The sequence below is a fragment of the Puma concolor genome, chromosome A2 (genome assembly GCF_028749965.1).
Source record: "Puma concolor isolate L17-30 chromosome A2, mPumCon1.1.hap2, whole genome shotgun sequence".
Classification (NCBI taxonomy): domain Eukaryota; kingdom Metazoa; phylum Chordata; class Mammalia; order Carnivora; family Felidae; genus Puma; species Puma concolor.
The window spans coordinates 30566131-30590603 of NC_141668.1; the positions used below are offsets into that span (position 1 = coordinate 30566131).

General features: G+C 38.1%; 1 long non-coding RNA gene across 1 annotated transcript in view; it reads left to right on the forward strand.

The window, feature by feature from the left end:
* Window positions 1-24473, forward strand: part of LOC147583087 (uncharacterized) — a 209648-nt gene that overhangs the window by 89558 nt on the left and 95617 nt on the right. The window lies entirely within an intron of this gene.

The following is a 24473-nucleotide window of genomic DNA, read 5'->3' on the forward strand; positions in this document are numbered from 1 at the left end:
CTCATTGTCTATTTACATGTGTCTCAAAAGTACCCCCTTTGCATCTGATGACCTTTGGACACATTTCCCAATCCTGCTCATTATGACTTGCCTGCTGTCCATTTTAATCCTTTACTGTAGATGTGCTTGTCATGGCCCTGCAAATCCTGGGACAAGGATTTGGACTTCAGTGCCCCTTTACTTGAGAGCAGGGATCAACAGGGGCACCTGGGTGGCTCAGTTGGTTAAGCATCGACTTCGGCTCAGGTCATGATCTTGCAGTTTGTGGGTTCGAGCCCCGCATTGGGCTCTGTGCTGACAGCTCGGAGCCTGGAGCCTGCTACGGATTCTGTGTCTCTGTCTCTCTCTGCCCCTCCCCCACTTGTGCTCTGTCTATCAAAAATAAATAAAATGTAAAAAAAAAAATTTTTTTTAAAAGAGCAGGGATCAACAGAATCCACTCTATACATAGTCCTACTCTAAAGACTCCAATCTGGGCAAAACTCTGGGTTCTAATCACACTGTTAATCTAACCCAAATTCTCATGGTATTTTATTTATTTGGCTCAGATATATTACTATGGACAGGAACCTCCTTCCATACTCAACTTATTTTATTCATCTTTCTGCCCCCGAAGATCACTACATACTCACATTCGTTTCTAGATGAACCTTCCTTCCTTCACTTGACCTCACACCTTGGAGAAGCAGTATCATATTGAGTCAAGGATTCAAATGCCCTTTTCTCAGTACTAGGTCTCCTATGTTAATGGGTTGTATCAAAGCCTTAAGATGAGGAAAGATGCAGGAGATGAAGCTGAAAACTGTAGTGGAGTTTTGCTCTATAGCACCTCGCCTATTGAAATCGACAAACTCATCTTTTTTACGTATGGGACCCTGTCTCGGACTCTGTCTCGCCTCCAGATGACCTAGTTTGACCTTGGCTAGTAGCCCTTTTCTTTCATTTGTTCTTGGCTCTGACAGTCAGGCTGCCTCTTGAGTTCCTGTCCTGGTTTTTAGACCACAAATAATAATAACTTGTTTTGTATTGGTCTTTTTACCCCATAGTTAAAATATTTTGTAAGATTCAGACTGATCTGGGTTCAGATCCACTTTGTGCTTTTTATTAGCTCAGGGAATGTAGATAACCTAACCCTTATGAACTTTAGTTATCTCCTGTGTAAAATAAGAGTGGGAATGGGTAAGTTTCAGGGTTTTTGAAGCATTAGCAGAAACTCAATAAGTGGCAGACATTTATGTTATTGTAATCGTTTTTATTATAATACTCCGCATCTCCATTTACTACCTGTCTCCAGAAACAGTGTTCAGTTCTTTTTGGCTGTCTGCTCTTTTCTCCTCTATTTGTTCCTTACTGACCTCCATCAACTTTAAGTTATAACGAACAGTTTTGGGTTCCCATTTTGGAAATTTTGTCCTCAAATACCCTAACTTATCTGTGAGAGTTCACTCACAGTAATCTTGTAGCTTGGAGTGATTTGTTTCCCATTTCCTGGTAAGCACCTTTTGTCTTGACATATTATTAACATACCTTTTTTGAGTTCCTGTACTCAATTTCCAAAGTGTAGAGTGGGGGCTTCCACACACATTCAAGCAATGCTCTGACACCAATTGGATGCCCTACAATTCAACTCGATTCTGACACTACCTACCCAGAGATGGCATCAGATTCCACAGGTTGAAGACTGCCTCACCCCTTAAACACCAGTCACAAATGCAAATTGTCACTTGTGCTTCTGACCAACTGACTATGAATCAGGTTCCCACAAACGCCTCCTCAGATTTGATTAATTTGTCAGCGTGGCTCAGAGAATTCAGAGAAACTTTTTACTTACTAGATCATCAGTCTATTATAAAAGGATATAACTCAGGAACAGCAAGATGGAGGAGATGCGTCTTGTAAGGCATGTGGGAAGGGGCCCAAACTTCTACCCTCTCCAGGCACGCCACTTGCCCCACACGTCCCCATCTTCGCCAACCCAGAAGCTCTCCAAACTCCATCCTTTTGGGTTTTTATGGAGACTTTACTACATAGGCAAGATTGATTAATTCAGTGGCTGTTGGTGATTAATTCAACCCCCAGCCACTGTCTTCCCTCCCTGGAGGTTGGGAGGTGTGAGTGAAAGTTCCAACCTTCTGATCACGTGGTTGGCCCCACTGGCAACTAGCCCCCATCTTTAAGTGCTTTCCCAAAGTCACCTCATTAACATAACAAAAGACACCTTTATTACTCTTCATCAGAGGAAATTCCAAGGGTTTTAGGAACTTTGTGTATGAAATGGGGACAAAGACCAAATACATATTTCTTATAAACAATAATCATAATATTGCAATATCCCTCTTACTCTCAAAATACTTTAAAATATATGATCATCCAATGCTGACCAGACCATGCCTTGCTTTTGAGCTCTGTGCTTTTTAATATTTCCCTGACTTAAGCCTGCCATTTTGGTAAACATGTCCTGCTCTCTCTTTAGTTCATGCTTGTTTGTGTGACTTATAGAACTATCCTTGAATCTTGACAAATGAGATGTGGGTTCTAGTCCTGTGTCTTCACACTCACCATCCCTGAGACCTAAGGAAACAATGTCTTAAGCTTCAATTTCTGCATCTCCTTAAAATAAAGTGATGGTAACGTTGCCTTGTTCCTCACAGGGTTGTTACGAAGCTAAAGCTAAGTATGTGTGAAAGAATTTGGTAACTGGTAAAACATGTACAATTATTAGGACGATTCTGGCGGGCTGCTTCCCAGACATTCTTGGACTCCTACTAAAAAAGGCAATGCTACACACCAAGGAAACACATAGTTTGTTGATACATGATTCTGTTACTAAGGTGTGCAATAAAAACCTAAAGTGAAGCTCAGGTAAATACTTCTGGTTGTTATATGTTTGTGAAGTTCAGCCATTTTCATTCTAGAAAAAAATTCTCCTTTCCTATAAGGAACTATTTTTGTTGGTGGAATCATGAGCAATGAAGAAAAAAGATGGGAATTTGTAGAAAGCTGAGAATGAAGGAGTATCTGGACACGGTGATACAATGATCCTCTTCAGTCGCATTGTTTAACTGAGTCATGTCCCTGGAAGATGACAGGCTGTTGGAGGTTCACACTTGATAGGAGTCACGTCAGGATCACAATCTTGTGCAAATGTGTATAGTTTCATCCCCTCGCTTCTCTCACAGGGATTGAATATTAAATTATGCTGAAGCCATCGTATTGCAGGACTGGATTAAACCTCTGTCTCTTCATTCCATTTCCCTTCACTGAAAATCTGGGGCACAACTCGTGCCTCCATTAGTGCCTGATGGAAGAGTTGAAACTTCCTGGGCTTTCTTTGAAAAATGCCATGTCTAATGTTCTGCTACGGATGTTTGCCTTGAGTCAAATACGGAACTTATGTAGAATTATATGTGGGCTAGTGGTGAGCATTGCTTTTAGAAGATAAGGAATCATTTCACATTATTCTTATTTTACTTTAATGCTTGGGGTCCTTTTAGCCAAGCACTAGCATTTAACTCTGAAGAAGCAGTGGTAAAAATGCAAATAAATGACCCCCCAAAATTACGTTTTGACCTCCAGGAAATTCATCTAAGAGTAGAAAATTATATTCAGAATCAAACATTTCCTTAAGCATCTGTATTATCATAATGTTTTGTAAAATTTGAAACTTACTTTTACCTTGAAATGGCCTGTGCAGTAGTATTTGTTGAATATACATTTAGTGTAGCGTATGATTTAGAAATTTTTATTATTTATTTTTATTATTAAAAAAATTTTTAACGTTTAATTTTGAGAGACAGAGAGAGACAGAACACGAGTGGGGGAGGAGCAGAGAGAGGCACTCACAGAATCGAAAGCAGGCTCCAGGCTCTGAGCTCTCAGCACAGAGCCCACCATTGGGCTCAGACCCAGGTACCGGAAGATCATGACCTGAGTCGAAGTTGGAGGCTTAACAAACTGAGCCACTCAGGTGCCCCAGAAATTTTTATTTTAAAACAGCACAAATATGTTGAACAATTGGCAATGGAAATCATTGGTGGGTTTCTTAACTACAGCAACACCAATTACTTGGAGGAAATTTGGTGGAAAAAATCAATAAAATATGATGTGATTCTTCTACATCTATATTCTTTTTTTTCAGACCCTTTTGTTGTTGATTACAGTCTTTAAGACATTAGAAAAATTATTAGTATGTCCACATCTTAAATGAGTTTGCTCATTTGTTGAATGGGATGGTTTTAAGGATCAAATAATTGAATCTATGTGCATGGCACATAGAGAGCATTTCATAAATGTCAGTCATTATGATTATTTAAGATAAGTACATAAAATCTCATATCTTTGATAGGATACTTTTGTTTCTAAGACTTAAATATCAGTGTGAACAATTATATTTTTTAGAATCATTGTTTTACTTTCACCAAAAAAATCTACTTTTCTGTTGGAAACCATATTTCCTATTGTCTTTAGTTTTAAACCACTTTGGTGTTAAAAGTGTAAGTAATCAATGGTTTTTGGATGCCTGCTATGAGTCAAGTACTTTCCAAGGCTCTCTGAGGGATTTAAACATAAAAAACACCATCATTTCCCTTAACTACTTAGAATTTATTGACAGGGTAAGTATATTAAAAAGCAAGTATATTATAAAGCAGAGTGGAAAAAATGCTTTAAGAGAAACATAGATCAAAATGATTAAGAAAGCAGAAAAATACAGATTACACTCTTAGAACATGGAAGAACTTCAGATATTAGTAGAAGTTTGGTTCAGGAAGAACATTTCAGGCAGAGGAACAATGAAAGCAAAGGCATTGATGCATGAACGTGCATAGCATGTGTAGGGAAAACGTGAGGTGCTTGATACGATGCATGGCAAGGAAAGGGGTATAATGTTGAAAAGTTGGAGCATGTCTCAGGACTGGTCAGGTCCAGATCCAAAAGGACAAGGGCAGGAATAATATGATCATGGAAGCAGTGGGGGTGGGGAGTTGGGGGCAGCTAAGGGAAAGTTTGTAGAGACAGAAGTAGTAGGGCTTCAGAACTAATTGAATGTGAAGAAAAAAGAAAAGGTGAAGTTGACCCTGATTCTGTAGCCTTATATGCCTGAAATATTAATGATGCCATTACAATGAAGGTTTGGTGTGGCAGGTGGTAACCATGTCAGCTTTAGCCATATTAAGTTTAAAAAACACTGGTAGGATTTTCTGGGGAAGGCATCTGAGGGTTGAAACCCTGGTCCTGATATCCAGAGGAGTGTTCAGGTTTCAGTGATTTGGGAGTAATACACACAGTAGTGATAGTGATGCTTTAAGAATAAATGAATGAAAGCCCTTTAATAATTCCAACAACCTCTACCATAGATAAAGCCAGTTTTAAAAATTGGTTTAAGTTTAACTCATAAAATCATATTATTATTTAAGTCCCTGCTTAACAATTTATGAGATTTTATTTTATGTATATTTTATTTGTAGTCCATGATTTTTAACTTTTTATTTCTCTTTGTTTCTTCTCTTTCTCCATTCCTTCACACTAAATTTCTTTGTTCTGATTCCCTTTGTCTTTCATCTTCTAATGTAATAAGAGATAAATTTCTAATTTTGGACCATAAGTCCATGATATCCTGTATGATTCACTATAATGTTTTGAACATCAGTTATGAAAATATGGAAATGTGTTAGTATATTTTTGAAGGATGTTTCCAAAAGCCTACAATCTACAACCTCGGCCAAAGTTGGACTTAGGAGATTTTCCTATTTCTAGATACACAAAACCTAGCTTTTCTCCTTAGAGATAACAGATATTGAGCAAACATTGGGTACTATGTTCCAGGTACTAAGGATATAAGCTGAATAGCACATGGTCTCCTTTTATTAGCAGCTCACTTCGTATTGGGCTTTCAAGACAGAATTTGCTTGAAACTTTTTTCTTCCCCAGAGCCCTCATTTCAAGCATTGGTGTTTGCCATTTCATTGTATACGAATGCATTTAATTCCACAGTTTAAATTGTCTTTATCACCTGTGGTTTGTTGCCTCTTTGTTCTATGCCAGATTATTCTTGAAATGGATGATACACTCTCCTTATGTTTTAAATGTCCCAGCAAGTATATAATAATAGCATGAAAGAATCACGAAAATGACCAAAATCTAGACATTTAAAATTATTGAACATTTTTCTCTTGTATATTTTTATCTTAACCACAGTATTTCTGGAGCTTATTCTTTGTACCTGACACTAAAGTATTCAGTATCAATTTGTTTGATTATCTAAATCTTTTAAAATCATCTTATTGGTGGGGCACCTGGCTGGCTCAGTTGGTAGAACATGCAACTTTTAATCTCAGGATCGTGAGTTCAACCATGGAGCCTACTTAAAAAATAAAGAAATAAATAAAGTCATTTTACTGGTATATGAGAAAGAGAAAGAAAAATTTTTGATTCTCTGCCCTTTTGAAATCTTTACTAAAATACAGTCAGTGTACAGAAAAGCAGATTTTAATTTATTGAAAAAGGTCAGTGTGAAATGTTTAGAGCAGGGTTTTTCCTCTTTAGCTCTTATGCGTCCTGGAGGCAATGCTGTTGCAGTGTTCATTGTGGGAGACTGGAAACACAGAGTCCTGCCAGGGTGAAGTGTTCGGGCCCTTCTGTTTGACACTTGGCTACATGTACCCTAAGATTCTCTTCTGGCTGAGAGTCTCTCTCTCGCAGGTGCAAGAGAGTGTTCAGCATGACATCGTGACTTGGTGTAAAGAAGTATAGGGTTTAAAACATTGCATTTTCAGGGTGCCTGGAAGGCTCAGTCAGTCAAGCATCTGACTTCAGCTCAGGTCATGATCTCAAAGCTTGAGTTCGAGCCCCGCGTAGGGTTCTGTGCTGACAGCTCAGAGCCTGGAACCTGTTTGGGATTCTGTGTCCCCCTCTCTCTCTACCCCTCCTCCACTCACACTCTGTTTCTGTCTCTCAAAAATAAATAAACATAAAAAAACAACATTGCATTTCATTTATAACTGTTTTATTAAAAATCTTGGTTTGTTTGTTTTCTCTTAAATCCCTATTAAATCCTTTTGACTTGAGGATAGCCATAAAGAAAATGAGCAGAATAAAAAATTATGTGAAACTATAATAGTTTGTAACATTCATTAAAATACATAAAATTTAAGGATCACAAACTATGCTGTGAAATGATATTTGGAAAAGAAAATAGCTTTTCACAGCATGGTACTAGCCTTTGCGGCTGGAAGACTTTGTTATTAATTTCAGCTAAGTCACTGCATTGTTTCTCTGCCCATCTTATGGAGAAAGATCTCAGCCTCTTTCGGGTGCCCTCCAAGACAGCCAGCCTTGCTCGGCTATGAAATTTGAGAATGGATCCATGGATGTTGGCTTGATTAGAACTGACTTTTCATTTTTTTCTACCTTGCTACATGCCTTTCTCCATTACTAATTGGTAAAATATTCTTCTCTGGTCGTTTTCAACTTGAATTTAATTGTACATTGATGTGATCCATAGTAAGAAGTAATTTTAAATTGACAGTCAAGGTGGTATATTTGAAAGAGAATAGAATTTAAAGCCCAGAGATCTAGTTCCTGATTTCATTTACTCCATTTACTGTCTGTATAACCATGGACACATCTCTTAAAATTTTGAATATGAATTATATTTTTAAAAATAAGGATTATAATTGGTATCCTACTTTCCACATAGAACTCTTCTTTTCCTTGTCTATAAAAACGATTAGCTCTTCTAAACATTCCATTAACTCAGTGTCATGACTTTGGTACCTGGGATACTGACTGAGAATGATGTGAAATATTTATTTAATTGCACTTTGTTCAGACTTATTTCATCAGAATCCCTGGAGGTGGTGGTAAGAATACCAGCATTTTTTTTTTTTGGAAATTGCAGGATTTCTTTCTTTTTTAAAAGCTGAATAATATTCCATTGTATGTACAACCCACTCTTAAAAATCTGTTCATCTGATGATGGACACATGTAGGGTGGGTGTATGTCTATAGTTAACAATATTTTATTAGGCACTTAAACAATTTTAAGAGGGTATATCTCATGTTAAACATCCTTACCACAAACAAAACAAAAAAACAGGTACAAGGAAACTTTTGGATGTGACAGATGTGTCTATTGTGTCTATGATTGATTGCGGTGATAGTTTCATGGGTGTATGCCTATGTCCAAACTCATCAAACTGTGTACGTTAAATATATGCAATTTTATGTGTGTTCATTGTACCCGCCAACAAAGCTTTTTTTTAAAGAATTACTATATCTGAAAATTAAATATGCCAAATGAAGTCTTTGGCACATTAATTTTTTTAATATTTATTTATTTATTTATTTATTTATTTATTTATTTATTTTTATTTATTGTGAGAGAGAGACAGAGTGTGAGCAGGGGAGAGGCAAAGAGAGAGGGAGACACAGAATCTGAAGGAGGCTCCAGGCTCCGAGCCATCAGCACAGAGCCCAATGCAGGGCTCAAACTCACAAACCATGAGATCATGACCTAAGCCGAAGTCGGACGCTTAACCGGCTAAGCCACCCAGGAGCCTCTCTTTGGCACATTAAAATTTGCTCCACATTGACACAGTCACCACCTTGGTCTGAAAATCTTTATAAATGTGTATTTTATGTGCTCCACTTTTATTCCAATGCATATGCGACCTAGAAAGACACCAATGAGTGGTATGGGGACCATATATTAATTTAATGTTTCTAAGACACACATTGTGTTGAAAGGTTCATCATTTAAAATAAATAGTTCATCATTTTAACTTGAAGAATTTAAAATTAAGTCAATTAGTAGTAACCTATAAGGAGTGTTATAAATTAATTTTTACTTGCTTTTGTATATTAACTATTTGCATTTGAGTACACTTGATAATGGGGCAAGTTGCCATAGATTACAATTTATCATTAACAGAAGGATAGAAAAATCCTCTATTTGGCCATATTCTTTTAAGAATATCCTGTGGTAAAGATTTTTCACTCTTCTAGGTAGACTTTGCTCTCATTCTATGTCTAAGTTAAATATGTTACATCTTAGAAGCTTGACTTTGCCCTCTGATTAATGGTACTTCCCTTTCTTTGCATTCATAATTTTGATCCCCAGGACACTGATTAGGTAACTTCCTGCACATTATGCGTCATGTCAGAGTCCGCTTCCAGGAGAACTCAGCCTGCAACAGTGTCCTGCTGGTATCCCTTTGGCACACCCCAGAGGTCTCCTGCAGACAGCTCCTGACCCTATAGGCAGCTTCTTGTGTCTCTGCCTACAGGTGTTCTCTAGCTGTGGAAGCATGCTCAGTTCTTTTCGGTTCAGACAGAAACGGTTAATAGCCAGGAGCAGTGCCCAACCTAAAGAGGATGAGGATGGTGGGGAACTGGTGGACAGATATCCCAGCCTTCTCACATCTCAGAGGGAAAACTGGGAGGAAGGCACTACAGTCTCTCAGAGGGTTCTCAGATTTACTTCCAGTTGCCTTCAGTAATAACGGTTCATTCATGTGGCCGGTTTATGACCACTCTCCCGTTCATGTCTTAACCTCCTAACTCCCTCACTGCCTTCCTCGGCTCATGCCCAAATGAATTAACTGCATCCAAACCTTTCTGGGGTCTGCTTTGGGGACTCCAAACTAAGACAAGATCTAAGGATTTGTAGTTCATAATTCACTCCCTTTTGATCCATGCATATTGTTATTGTGTCTCTCTCACCTTCCTTTATTATTGTTGGAAGTTTAAATAATTTAAGTCATAAATAATATACAACAGTCAAAAAAGAATGGTATAGGACTCCACATACTGACTATGAAAATAACACTCAGGGGCTGTAGGAGGATTGTATTAATACTTTTATTGCACCTGGTCTCAGTTCATCTGTAGAGAACATTGTGACTAGTAATATTTAAAGAAAACCCATTGTGTCAACTATAGTTAAATTAAAAAAAAATAAGAAAACCCATTGTAGATGTTTCCATTTAAAACCGTCTAATCAAGATACCAAAGAAAGCACTCACTTCCTTTGCTGATTGCAGTGAAATGTGTTTTTACTGTGAATATTTTTATAACTTTTATTAGTAAGGGAGATAAGATGTATAAAAGTTACAAGTTTTCAGTTTGTGTGCCATTACATTTGTTTTCCTTGAATCATTTTATTTTACTTTTACTTTCACTCTAACAAAAGAAAGGACAAAAAGAAAAATTACTTTTTCTTTGGCTTGCTAACGAAACAAAACTAAACAAATGGAAGATGTGTGACATGCCAAGAAATCTAAGATACTAGGCTTTCTATCATCTTAATTTAAACTACATCAGGGGCGCCTGGGTGGCGCAGTCGGTTAAGCGTCCGACTTCAGCCAGGTCACAATCTCGCGGTCCGTGAGTTCGAGCCCCGCGTCAGGCTCTGGGCTGATGGCTCAGAGCCTGGAGCCTGTTTCCGATTCTGTGTCTCCCTCTCTCTCTGCCCCTCCCCCATTCATGCTCTGTCTCTCTCTGTCCCAAAAATGAATAAACGTTGAAAAAAAAATTAAAAAAAAAATAAATAAACTACATCAGAAAACTCCTGATTCTGTGGGTTAAAAGAAATATAATTTGGCGACGAGCCATTCATTTAATAAAGGAAGACCTAACTATGCAATTAAAATATTTAAATTAGCTTCTTTAATCATGTATTTATTTCAAGATGATGGAAGCATTTAAAATTTTACTATCATATAAGGTATAATAACTGAGTTACTGACTCTAAATGAAGTTTGGGAAAGAAGGAAGATTCTGTTGATTATCTTCTTGGTCTTACATAATACCAGTGGTTTTGTTTTTTTTAATTGAAGTAAAATTCACATAAAATAAAATTAGCCATTTAAAATGTACATTCAGTGGCCTTTAGTATATTCACAATGTTGTACAAACTGTCACCTATGTCTAGTTCCAAAATATTTTCATCATCTCATAAGAAAACCCATACCTATTAAGCTGTCATTCCCTATTGCCCCCCTCCCAGCCCCTGGCAACCACCATGCTGCTTTCTGTCTCTAAGCATTTATCTATTCTTGATATTTCATATGAGTAGAATCATGCAATAAGCAATCTTTTGTGTCTGGCTTCTTTCACTTACCAAAATGTTTTCAAGGTTCCATTTTGTTGTAGCATGTATCAGTACTTTATTCATGCAATTACTCTATTGAGTGTATACACCACAATTCACTTATTCATTCATCTGTTGATGGGCATTGGGTTATTTCTACCTTTAAGCTATTGTGAATAGAGCTGCTATAAACATAGGTGGGTAAGTATTTGTTTGTGAATGGTTTTCAATTCTGTGAGCATATATCTAGGGATGGAGTATCTGTCACATGGTAAGTTTATGTTTAACCTTTTGAGGAACTGCCAGTTTTCCACAGCAGCAGCATCATTTTATTTATTTTTTTAAAAAAATTTTTAACATTTATTTATTATTTTTTTAAAAAAATTTTTTTTTCCAACGTTTATTTATTTTTGGGACAGAGAGAGACAGAGCATGAACAGGGGAGGGTCAGAGAGAGAGGGAGACACAGAATCGGAAACAGGCTCCAGGCTCTGAGCCATCAGCCCAGAGCCCGACGCGGGGCTTGAACTCACGGACCGCGAGATCGTGACCTGGCTGAAGTCGGCCGCTTAACCGACTGCGCCACCCAGGCGCCCCAACATTTATTTATTATTGAGAGACAGAGCATGAGCATGGGAGGAGAGGAGAGAGGAGACACAGAATCTGAAGCAGGCTCCAGGCTCTGAGCTGTTAGCACAGAGTCTGACGTGGAGCTCGAACTTACAAACCACAAGATCATGACCTGAGTTGCAGTTGGACGCTTAACCGACTGAGCCACCCAGGTGTCCTAGCAGGATCATTTTACATTCCCACCAACAATGTATGAAGGTTCCAGTTTCTCTTCATGCTCCCCAATGCTTATTTTCCTTTTCTAAAGTGGTATCTCATTGTGGTTCTGATTTGCATTTCCTTAATGACTAATAATGTTGACCAGCTTCTTGTGTGCTTCTTGGCCATTATATATCTTTGGGAAAAAGTCTCAATTCTTTTGCCCATTTTTAAATTGGGTTCTTTATCTTTTTGTTGTTGAATTGTAAGAGTTCTTTATATATTCAGGACACTTGACCCTTATCAAATGTATGATTTGAAAATGTTTTCTCCCATTTGGTTGGTTATCTTTTCACTTTCCTGATTATGTCCTTTGATGCATAAAAGTTTTTAATTTTGACAAAGTCCAAGTTATGTTTTTTTTCTTTTGTTGCTTTTGGTTTCATAACCAAGAATCTATTGCCAAATCCAAAGTGATAAATATTTACTTCTACGTTTTCTTTTAAGAGTTTTATGTTATTAGTTCTTGTATTTAGGTCACTGATGCATCCTTTTTTTTTTTTTTAGCATTTTTTAAATGTTTATTTTTGAGAGAGGGAGAGAGAAAGAGAGAAAGGGAGGGGCAGAGAGAGAGGGAGACAGAATCTGAATCAGACTCCAGGCTTCTGAGTTGTCAGCACAGAGCCTGACATGGGGCTCAAACTCATGAACCGTGAGTTCATGACCTGAGCTGAAGTTGGCCGCTTAACCAACTTAGCCACCCAGGAGCCCCAGGTTACTGATGCATCTTGAGTTAATTTTTATGGTTTTTCAGCTTTATTGACATATAATTGATGAAAATTGTATATATTTGAGATATTCAACTTAGTGTTCTGCTAATACATATATAGTGAAATGATTGCCAAAATCAAGCTAACTAACATCCCTGTCACTTCACATAGTTACTATTTTCTCTCCTTTTTTAAAAAAAAATTAAATGCCTTTTTAAGAACAGGTTTAAGTTTTACTGCAAAATTAAGAGGAAGCTATAGGGATTTCCTATATATCCCTTGCTCCCACACATACATAACCTCTCCTATTATCATCATTTCACCACCAAAGTGGTACATTTGTTATAATTGATGAACCTGCATTGACACATCATAATCACCCAAAGCCCATAGCTTACTTTACTCTTGTAATGTTCTATGGGTTTGAACAAATGTATAATGAAATGTATTCATTATTATAGCATCATATAGAGTATTTTCAGTGCCCTAAAAATCTACATTCTACCTACTCATTCCCACCTTTTCCCCTCAAAACCCTGGCATCCACTGATTTTTTACTTTCTCGATATTTATGCCTTTTCCAGAACGCTGTATATTTGGAATCATATAGGGTGTAGCTTTTTCAGATTGGCTTCTTTCATTTAATAACATGCATTTAAGGTTCTTTTATATCTTTTCTACTATAATAGTTCATGATATATGTGTACATTAACATATGTATACATTGTGAAATGATTACTACAATCAGGCTAATTAACACATTCACGTAGTTACTCTTTCTTTCTTTCTTTCTTTCTTTCTTTCTTTCTTTCTTTCCTTCCTTCCTTCCTTCCTTCCTTCCTTCCTTCCTTCCTTCCTTCTTTCTTTTTCTGTTGTGAGAACACTTTGGATCTACCCTCTTAGCAAATTTCAAGTATATGATACAATGTCACTAACTATAATTACCATATTGTACATTATATTTCCAGAACTTACTCATTTTGCATAGCTGAAATGTCCCAACTTCATTCCTTTGCATATGGCTGTCCAGTTGTCTCAGCACCATTTATTGAGGAGATTATTCATTCTCCATTGAATGGTCTTGGCCTTCTAAAAAATCAGTTGGCCATAGATAATACAGGTTTGTCATGCCAGGAGGTACGGGCTGACCCTTGCTTTTGGAGTTACAGTTCGTAGAGGAAAGGCATCACATCTGCCTAGCTCAGGAACTATGGATACTTTCCAGCTGAGTAGAGGCCAGAGTGCCAGCCTCTTCTACGAAGCAATGGTGTTTCTCCTCAGTCAACCTCCAGAGGCAGGATCAAGGCCTTGTGCTGGCCTCATTCTGTATGCCAACTGGCATTTTCTCAAAGCTGTCTCAGGAACAGAGACTGTGATAGATGGTGTTCCTTTAACCTTCTAGGGCCATCCAGAAAGACAGAAATGTAGATGAAACTGTAGATCTCACTGGAATTTTTTTTATTCAGTCTTTTAATTATTATAGGTCTTTTTACAGGTCTATTTCTTCTTATGTCAGTTTTGGTAATTTGTGTATTTCTAGGAATTTTTCCATTTCATCTAGGTTATCTATTTTGTTGTTATCTAATTTGTTGGTGAGCAATTGTTCATAGCCTTCTTTTATAATCCTTTTTATTTCTGTAGGACTATAGTAATGTCCTCACTTTCACTTCTGATTTAGGTTATTTATATGTTCTCTTTTTTTCTTAGTTCAGCTAAAGATGTGTTAATTTTATTAATCTATTCAAAGAACTAACTTTTGGTTTTGTCAGTCCAGTCTATTGTTTTCCTATATGCTATTTCATTTATTTCTGTCCTAATCTTTATTTTTTCCTTCCTTCTGATAGTTTTGGGTTTAATTAACTCTTCTTTTTCTAGTTCCTTACAGTATAAATTAGGTTGTTGTTCTGAGATCCTTCTTTTTGTTTAATTTTCAGCTAATACTTTCCTCTGAGCACTGCTTTCACTGCATCCATGTTTCAGAATGCTGCATTTTTCATTTTCATTTGTGGGGGAAAGCAGAAAGAAAGAATCTGAATTCATCTTAGAATACGTTGAGTTGAGGCACTTGGGAGACATTAAAGTAGAGGTGCTGATTAGGGAAATGTATTTGTACCTGGAATTCAGGAAAAAAGAGGTATGAACTCCAAATACAAATTTGGAAATATTTTGCGTATGGCTAGAGGTCATATAAGTGGGTAATAATTAAACCCATCTGTGTAGCTGAAAGGTAGAAAGAATATACAAGAAGAGAAAAGTCTCTTAGCAATGTCAACATTTGAAAATTGGTTAGGGTAGAAGCCAGCAAAAGAAGTTGCGAAGATGTCAAAGAACGGAGAGTGGGATGGGAGCAAAAAAAAGTGTACCATACAAAAGTCACCATATATAATTGATACTTCATAAGCATTTGCTTCTTGCTTGATGGTCCAAAATATTTAAAGGCTAGTGACCTATGAAAGACACTTCTCAGGGATTCTGCCAACAGCTTTCTCTTCTATTGTAATAGAAAATGATAAACCATGTTCTCATTTCCTCATCAGTATTCAGCAGCAAGAGATGAATACTAAATCCTCACTGAATAATTTAGCTTGATATGTTTACCCTTTGATGTACAAGTACAACATAACTCGAAAATACCATGTACTGAATCTATTCTTAGAAGCTATTATTTTAGTATATTTAACACTTTAAATGCCAGTTGAGACTGAGAAACAAGCACAAAAAGCTTCAAAGTGTTTCATATTCCTGTTGATGCATTTTCTGTGGTCTCCTTAGTCCTTCCTCCCACCCTCACCCCATCTCCATTTGACACTTGCTACTGAAAGCCTGAGTATTCCTCTTTATCATCGTCTCAGATATTGATGGTCAAGAAGTTTTTATTATTTATTTTCTAACTCCAGCTATATTTTTTAAGACCCTGTAATTGTCTGAGCACTAGGATTCACCACCAAGGAGGCACTGATAGAGGCGTTGCAATTCGTAGGAAGAGAATGAACAAAAACAGATCCAGGTTCAAATCCTGCCCATGCCATTTAAAAACTCAAACTTGGACAAGATGCTTAATTGAGCCAACATGTCCTTGTTTTTAAAGTGAGAAAAGGTTTACTTACCTTAACTGTTTAAGTAGCTGTTTAAGTTACTATTTAACTGTTGTCCGGATTCATTATAAGTGGCCTGGTGCACCGTGAGCCCTCAATGAATAGTTGCATTTTACGAGAGCAATGAGCAGTTTCTTTCATCTTGTTCCTGCCTTGACCTTCATCAGGAAAATTATGTGATTTCAGTTCCCTCTGTCTCCTGGATTTCTCATTTGGGCCAGTTTAATGCTCAGAACTGTGATGTGCTGATGGAAGGTCCTGGACATTTTTTTTCCTGTTCTTATATATGGTGATAAATGGAACATATTATTGAAATTCACTGACTGTTATTACGGCAACTTTACTTGGCAGCTGACCCTTCTTCTGTTCTTTTATGTGTTAGAAAGTAACATTTATTAATATTTAACATTTATTTATGTGCCTACCTAGTGGTCTGTGCTCTACAGATAATGCAAAAATGCCCACTTTCTGGGCTTTGGGAACTTATTCTCTATAATGATGGACAGCTCTATTCATGCCCTTGAAGAGTAAAAAGTAGAGAACAGTTGTGTGCTGGCAGGGGGTGCTACTCTCTGACCCAATGTGCTTTCTATCCCTGTCCTGTAGATACTCTCAGTCTGTTTCATGCACACATTTGAGATTCCAAGAGGTCTGCATGAAAGCATTTGGTCAGCCCACAGTGCAGTGTGATGGCCTGCAGTGTTTCTTCGAGGCTCCAGACACAGGGGCAGATGTCCTGTTAAGTTTTCTCCCACCTGTGATTCCTAAGGGTCATAGCTCTATTGGGCGGGCTGTCAGTGAGGGATCCTGCCAGGATCCCAGAATCAGGCAGTCTCCAAAAAAAAAAAAAAAAAAAAAAAAAAAAAAAAAAGTGACCAGGAGGTAGAAGAGACAGGAATCCTAGCTGAGGACTCTTAGGGACTTAAGAGACACAAGCCTGACTCCTAAGATCCTGGCTGCAGACACAAGCCAAGAGCTAGTGAGAGCTTGTCGCCTAGCAACATGACATCAGCTAATAAAAGGGAGTCGGAGGCTTTTTATTTTCCTAGACTGCAGGTAATTTTTCCAGCGGGAGTTTGGAAAGTGTGTTCCTGTACCTTTTTTTTCTGGAGTCTTTCATTTTCTCTGCATGTCAATTAGACAACAAACTTTAGTGAGCTCTTCCTGTATGCAGAGTGATACCCTTTGGGGGTTCTGTTCCTTCAGCAGTGTGAGCATGGATACTATATTTAAAATTGAAAGCTCAGGAGTAAGTTAGTGAGCACCACTTAATGCAAAGTAGCAGCGTTGGCTGCATACATTTCTGAAATGAGAAGGCAGATGGAAACTAGCAGCTGTGATGAGAAAGTGGTAAATAAAACATCAGCTGAAGTTCTTGAAAGAAGTATCTTACCAAAGAGTGATGGCATCCTATACCGAGGAAACATTTATAATTCCTAGGTTTCGTTGTCGTGCAACTAAACAAGCTGTCCGAAGGCAGGTTGGGAGAGCTGCTATGGAAATGCCAGAAGCTGACTGTGCACCTCTAACCCGCAAGCTTCTCAAAGCGCCGTCCATAGGCTAGATAGAGCACATCTGCAAATAGGACTCAGTCTGCAGTAGGTACAGACATCAAGAGTAAGCACTTGAAAGACGTCCTTAGCAATTTGACAGAGTAATTTTGTTTGTGGAACCTAACATTTAAAGAAAATCAGGCCTCATACTTTTGTATTTTTATGTTTTATAAAAATTCATTTCTATTGTACTTAAAAGCATTGTCCCACTACAGATTGGGAATTAGAAACAAAGAAAGAAAAAACAAGCCCTCTAACACAGAGAGTTTGAAAAGCTGTAGACAAGGGGTCAACGTGTTTTTTTGTAAAGATCTGGTACTAAATATTTTAGGATTTGTGGGTGTCCTGTCTTTGCTGTAACTAGTAACTCAGCTGTCGAAGGGCTTAGATTTAGGGGATCACAGTCTCTGGCAGCAGTGGTGAGAACATCAGCTTCTTTCACAAATGGAAGGATTTTCTTCTTTTCTTTCTTTATCTTTCTTTCTTTCTTTCTTTCTCTCTCTCTGTCTCTTTCTTTCTTTCTTTCTTTCTTTCTTTCTTTCTTTCTTTCTTTCTTTCTTTCTTACTTTTTCTTTCTTTCTTTCTTTCTTTCTTTCTTTCTTTTTCTTCTTTCTTTCTTTCTTTCTTTCTTTCTTTCTTTCTCTTCTTTCTTTCTCTCTCTTTCTTTTTCTTCTTTCTTTCTTCCTTCCTTTCTTTCTTTCTTTCTTTCTTTCTTTCTTTCTTTCTTCCTTCCTTCCTTCCTTCCTTCTTGCCAAGTTTTGTCAGAGTCCCTACAAGGACAGGACTAGGACTTCACCTAGCTTACAGAACAGGCTGTATGATGTTTTTAGTGTCTGCCTGCTAATAAATATTTGCATAAAGGGCAAGATATAGTGCAAGACTTATTTTCCATTGCTTAGTGAAGCTGTGGGGAAAGAGACACATAACTCCATCCGCTTCCAATTTCCCAAACTTAACAGTTGTGAATGGCCAAACTGGCTTCAGACAGTTTGCCACACATAAAGAAACATTGTTATCTTTACAGCACAAGGTGCCCTGCTAAAGTAGGAGGAAGCCATCTGAAATTTAAGGAGAGAAGCTACCTCCACCCCATTAGAATATGGAGAAGAACATTTTGGGTCATTTTGGGTTGCTGTGTTCAGAAGGGCAGGAATAGGGCAACTAGTTCTTTTGTTGACAACGTGGACATATAATGAGACCCTTTGTAGCTGGCAATTACAGAATATAACTTTATAGAGTATGGAAAGGTTCTCCAGGAACCTTTCCTAAAATGGAAAAATTGGCAGATCTGAGCAAGGAAGATATCCTTGGGGAAATAGGAATGAGATTCAGCATCCTAAAAGTGGAGAACTGCTGAGCCAATTCTTACACAGCCCTCTCAAAGCCCATGGGAGGTTCAGCATGTGACTTTGAGAGTGAACTGAAAGCAAGGTGGCACAGGGCAGGGCTTTAGTTGAGGACAGGGCTTCCATCTGTGCATTCCAAGTCCAGGTTCCTAGGTTTCTTTATGATACACTCTCCAAACCCTTCTTTGTGTCTTTGAGCAGGATGAGTCCAAGAAACCTTAACCTTGGAGACAAGGTGACCTGTGAAGACTGAGCAAGGCATCTCCAAGGAGGGAGGGGAAGGCAAGGGTTCTGGATGAATGCATTGTTAGGCTCAACAACCTTCTTGGGACCAGATTATAGCCTGAGAATGATGGTAGGGCCTGAAAATTAAGGCTCAGTGATGCAAACTTGCTCAACTGCAGAGTCCTCTAGGCTAACCGGGTCTAAGAGAATGAGACCCTCCATCTACAAAGATCCACGAGGTTCTGGGGGGGATCAGCATCACCAGTTAGAGTAGCACCAATTCTCAACAGTGACACCGTGTGGCAGAAAGAAGAAAAAACCTTGCCTGAAGCCTCCAGTGTTCTCCCCACTTCCATATAAGAGTTGGATTGGCCCCTTCCTTTCAAATACTGTCAACTGTGTGGCGTTTGACAATTCATGGGCGAGAAGGACATAACCCTGAAAAGCGAGATGTCTGATTATTAATAAAGTAGACAGAACATTTTGTCATTACTAAGAAAATAAAAGACATGATCATATTGGCCTCCCTTATTTGTGAGAGTTCATGGTTTGTTGTAGGAGTCAAATGAAATAACAGATTTCTTGAAAAAAAAAACAAAATAATAATACTAATAAAAGTATTATAAGTAGTACACATTACAATTATTATCATAGGCTGGCAATTTGAAGTTAGATAAATTAAGTGTCTTAGGCAACTATTTTCCTTCTTGCCTCACTTTCTGCTTCTTAAATTTCCGTATCTGGAGGACTATTACTCTCCAAAACCCCAGTATTTGTGAGTGACTTTATTTGGAAGAAGGATCTTGGAAGATGTCATCAATTTAAGATAATATCATTAGAGTGGGACATAATCCAATATAACTGATGACTTTATAAGAAGAAAAGAGACACAGAAACACACAGAGGAAAAGCATGTGACACTGGAAGCAAATTCTGAGGTTATGCTGCCAAAGCCTAGCAATGCTGGAGCTCTCAGGGGCTAGAAAAGGCAAGAAGGATCCTCTGCTAAAAAATTCACAGGAGGTATGGCCCCACCAACAACTTGAAAGAATAAATTTCTGTTGCTCTAAACCATCACATCTTGTTGCTTTGCTACAGCAGCCCTAGAAAATTAGGATGGAAACTAAAAAAAATTGAAAAATGGAGAATATTTTTATTGCTCCTAGAGAATGGTGCCAAGAAAATACAGACAATGTACTGATAAATGTAAAAATGTAAAGACTTTTACCTGTGGATTGAAGTTGACTACAGAGCTTAATGGAGGCTGGAATCTCCTTGAGGAAGGTGCATATGGTAGCTTCCAGGATAGCTGAAGGAGCCCAACAGCTGGGACTCTTTTCAGGCCTTTGCGGGGGGGGGGGGGGGGGGATGGAAATGGGACATTGTTCAGTTCCTGCCTCCTCGACTTTCTAATCTTTCTGTCTCCTGTCTTTTCCCTGCTTTTCCTCTTCTCTTTTTCTTCCTCCTTGTCTTAGTAACCTCTGAAAAGGTTTCTACTGATCTCCAATATCTTTAGTAGAAATGAAAAAGAAAAGAAAAAAGAAAAGAGAAATGAAATGAAATGAAATGAAATGAAAAAGCTAATTAAAAAACCTTTCTAGCTGAAAGTTGGCCAACAGTTCCCTAGAAAGCTGTTCTGAGACTTTTCTTACCTTGGGAACTGAAGTGTAAGCAAACAAAGAAAGTCCCCAAGACCCAGTGATTCTTTGGGAGTTCAGCTAATAAGCTGAATCCCTTGTTGTTTGTCAAGGTTAGTTAATGAATGTACTAGACGGTTGGTTTCTTTCCCTGAAGAAGGGCCTAGTTATGAGCCTGGATGCCTTTTAAAGAAAGGGAATTGAGTAACAGATGTGTCCGTATCTACCCTGTTCTTCTTGGGAAGGGGATTTGAGACAGGTCAATGAAAGAAATGTTAAGCCTCTTGGAAAGAAACATAAGCCCCCCACCTCCAACACACACCCCTCACAAAGCTGTTAGAAGAGAGAGGAGATTCTCTGAGGGAGAGAGAAACTAAGACACCCAAATTCTGTGGTCTGAGATGGAAGCACCAGGAAGCGAATCTTTTGAGTCAGTTTCCTAGCAACACAAAGTCAATGGAGTTTTAGCATTTTGTTTTCATTCCTTGAAAATAATAACTCCTGAAAAGTGTCCGAGCAATAAAAAATGAGAGGAGGAAAAACTTCCTGGTGCCTACCATGTTACTCAACTCTGTATCTTAGCAGCAAAAAATAAATTATAAGAATGCCTAGATGCTCACTAATATGTGTCTTTTCAGTGATTAATTGGGGCAAATTCTGGCTCTACAATTAAACTTGGAAAATGGGTGTATTCTCATTTGGAGCCAAAGTGTTAAGACCTGACCTGAACCCATTTGGCTACTCGCCACTGTGAGATACAGAAGAACCTAACCTTAGAAATGGGAAGGTCTATAAATCTCCTCTTCCATGCCTTCACGTAGAATGTCAAATCAAGGCAAGTGTCAGAACAAATCTGCCCCACTGCAAAGATTTATGAGTCAGCAGACCCCAACATATTATGCTGTTTTTTTTTTTCCACTCCAGGAAATTCCCAGGTCTCAGACCTTTTATGCATACTTGGGTATGTTGTCTGAAACATTCATTAGAGACACATGTGATACTATTCTAGAAGCAGGATGTAGCTAGCCTTTTGGTTAGAACTGAGGTCCAGGAACCTCAGTGAGATCTGCAGTATCCTTTGGTGGCAAGACCCAGCACTAAACTGAAATCCTTAGTCTCAGGCATTTTATAGTTTGTGCAGTGCTTATACACTATTTCACTCCAATTCACAAATCTCAGACACCAATTATTTCACCAGTTAAAACCTATTTCTGATACCCTTCATGCAGTTTAGAACCCTCTAGTGAATACCTGGATATGGAGTGTTGGAACTTTTTGAAGCTGCCTCTGGAATCTGATCAGAGTTTTACAGTTTTACAGTTTAACAAACCATGCTTGAAGTGTGTCTATCTGATGAGAGTCCTTAAAATGTTTGCTAACTTACCCCCCCCCCCCCGCCATCCCCAGGATAGCCATAAAATGAACTTATGTACATATACATTACGCTGTTCAAAATCTTTTAAAGTGAATGCAGATAATTCAACATCTAGCCTCCTTGTTCCATCAAAATGCTCATTTTCATGAGTCATTAAAACCTGCTCTCAAATTTTTATTCACACAATAGAATAATAACAGCTTTGAATGTGTGCATGTGGGAGGAGATAAAAATAGAAATCTTTGTTTTTTTCAAATATTTTTTTAAATGTAGACCTGATCTTACAGAGTCAACTCCTTTATGTCATGTAGCACCCTCCTCTGCCACCCTCAGTCAGTTAACCAGCGATTTGTGCCACTATCCCACTTGCCACACCTCTAAGTTTGGTATTAGTGTTTAAAAAGTACATTAGGCAATGAGACTGAGATATCACAAGTGGTGGCCACTGCTGGATCTAATAAGGAAATATTTATCATGTTGAACTCAATGAAGACCAGAGACTAGCTTTTAAGCTAAGAGGCTCAGAATTTGAATTTGCCCGTGTTCTGGAATGGATTGGATTTAGGGACAATTACTGTTGCTAAATAACCAACCAAGTAACTGAGAAATGCTGGAAAAGTTTAATTTGCAGTGAAAACCACAACTGCAAGTGGACCTAATGCTAACATTAAGTTGACCAGAGTATCTTCTCCCTTGGGGAAAATCAGATTGAACAAGGAACCAAAACAGGAGTTTAGCTGTATGATGTAAATGTTTATACCATTGAGTTCTGCCAAGCTGATGGGTTTCTCTCATAGGTGTATATATAGCTGCCAAGGGGACTATTTCTTCATCTTGATCCAACAGATAACTTGATGCCCACCCCTATGGGACTTGGATGAAAAATGATTTCCTCTCTGGAAATCTCTTTTTTTTAATCCTTTCGTGACTGAGAAACCTTCCTTCTATAAGACACATCCCTTCTTTAGAAATAAGAACATCTTCACTCTGGTTAAGATAAAGTCTGATGGTTCTTAGAGCCCAGTGACTTTGCATATCTGTTTTGAGCTATTTATCGATTTTATGGTTCAACTCACATGGCAACTTTATGTCTGACAGAATGTATTATTGGAGGCCCCTCTTGTTGCATATACCACTGATAGCTAATGATATTCTTCTAACCAACACAAAAGAAAAGCATAAATATCTTGTGATATTAGAAGTGAAATTTTAGGGGAGGATAGCATTTACAATAGTGACATGTATAGACATGGCAAATAGCTGTTGAATTAATAAGTGAGCGAATGCTTCTTATACTAGTTCTGGAAAGAACTTCTTTTTAAAGTGGTCAAAGAAAGGCAGGGGTGTCTTTAGAAACCAAGATAACTTGGCACCACCATCAAAGGCTTGGAGCCCATGCAGTAGTCCATGCTTGATGTTCTCAGTGGGTTTCCTTACTGTCAGAGGGGAGAGATTATACCCAACAGCCAAGTATGAATCAAGGAGTGAATCATGGGAAAGAATCTAGGGACCTGGAAGCCATATGTGGTGTTTCCAATGGTCTCAATCCTGTCCTGCAGGAAGAAACGCTTTGCCTCTCCCCACTTCCCCTGAACTCCAGCACTAAGCTCCCTGCTTTTGTTCTCCTTCAACAGGAGACATCATAACTAGAGATAAAAGGGGAATAAAATGTAGTGGAAAGAGCTTTGAAAATTAATTAGAACAGAAGGGTAAATAATTTTGTTAAATCCCAGAGCTGTTAAGCAGCCTACTTTTGAGAAGCATGCATGCATCTAAAAAAAGTCTGTTAAATCAGTTTTATTCTACCATGCTCTTATTATTTGCTTATTCTTTGAAATATGATATCCTCTTTAGAGGTTTTAGCCTCTAAACTTAACTATGTTTTCAAGATGTGTTGTGATACTGTTCTGCTTTCTTTACTTTGTTTCAAGAAAGAACCATAGTAAAAAAGGAACAAATCATTTTTATTGTTTTGTTTTTGTACCCCATTTTGTTTGTTTTAGGATGCTCTTTCTTCTTTATCAAGAGCATGCTTTTCCAAGATAAAAGTCTTTTTGTTTTGTACTAAGGAGTCAGTTGTATTGAGTTGGAGTTATTTGGAGTTAAACATTAGTAACAAAATTTGAAATATTATAAAAATAATACTCTAGAAAAAGATCAAAGTGACAGCTTTCTCTATAATTCAAAATTAAGCCAGTGGGATGTTTTTAAATGCGTATCTTATTATTGCTTTCTCCTGTTTTAAAGGCTTCAGTGGCCACCCAGGTGGTCCCAAATCAAAACTACTTTTCTGCTCGCCTGGTCCCCTCACCTTCTTCCTCAACATCCCTTGTTCCTGCTGCTTTCTGTGCTCAAGCCGTACTGAAAACTTGCAGCCTTGAGAATGAGCCACCCTTTCTGTCCCCCTCTACTCTGTCATTCCCTTCACCTCTGATGCTAGCTCCCAATAACACTACCTCCCTCCACCTGGTTAAATGGTGCTTTTCCTTCATGCCTTATAGGACTCTGCCAACCAGGGCATGGTCACTGATCTCATAGGACTGAAATTGCCTATAAACTCCATCCTTTAAAAATACTTGTTGAATGATCATAAAAATGAGTGAGTAAACAAACAC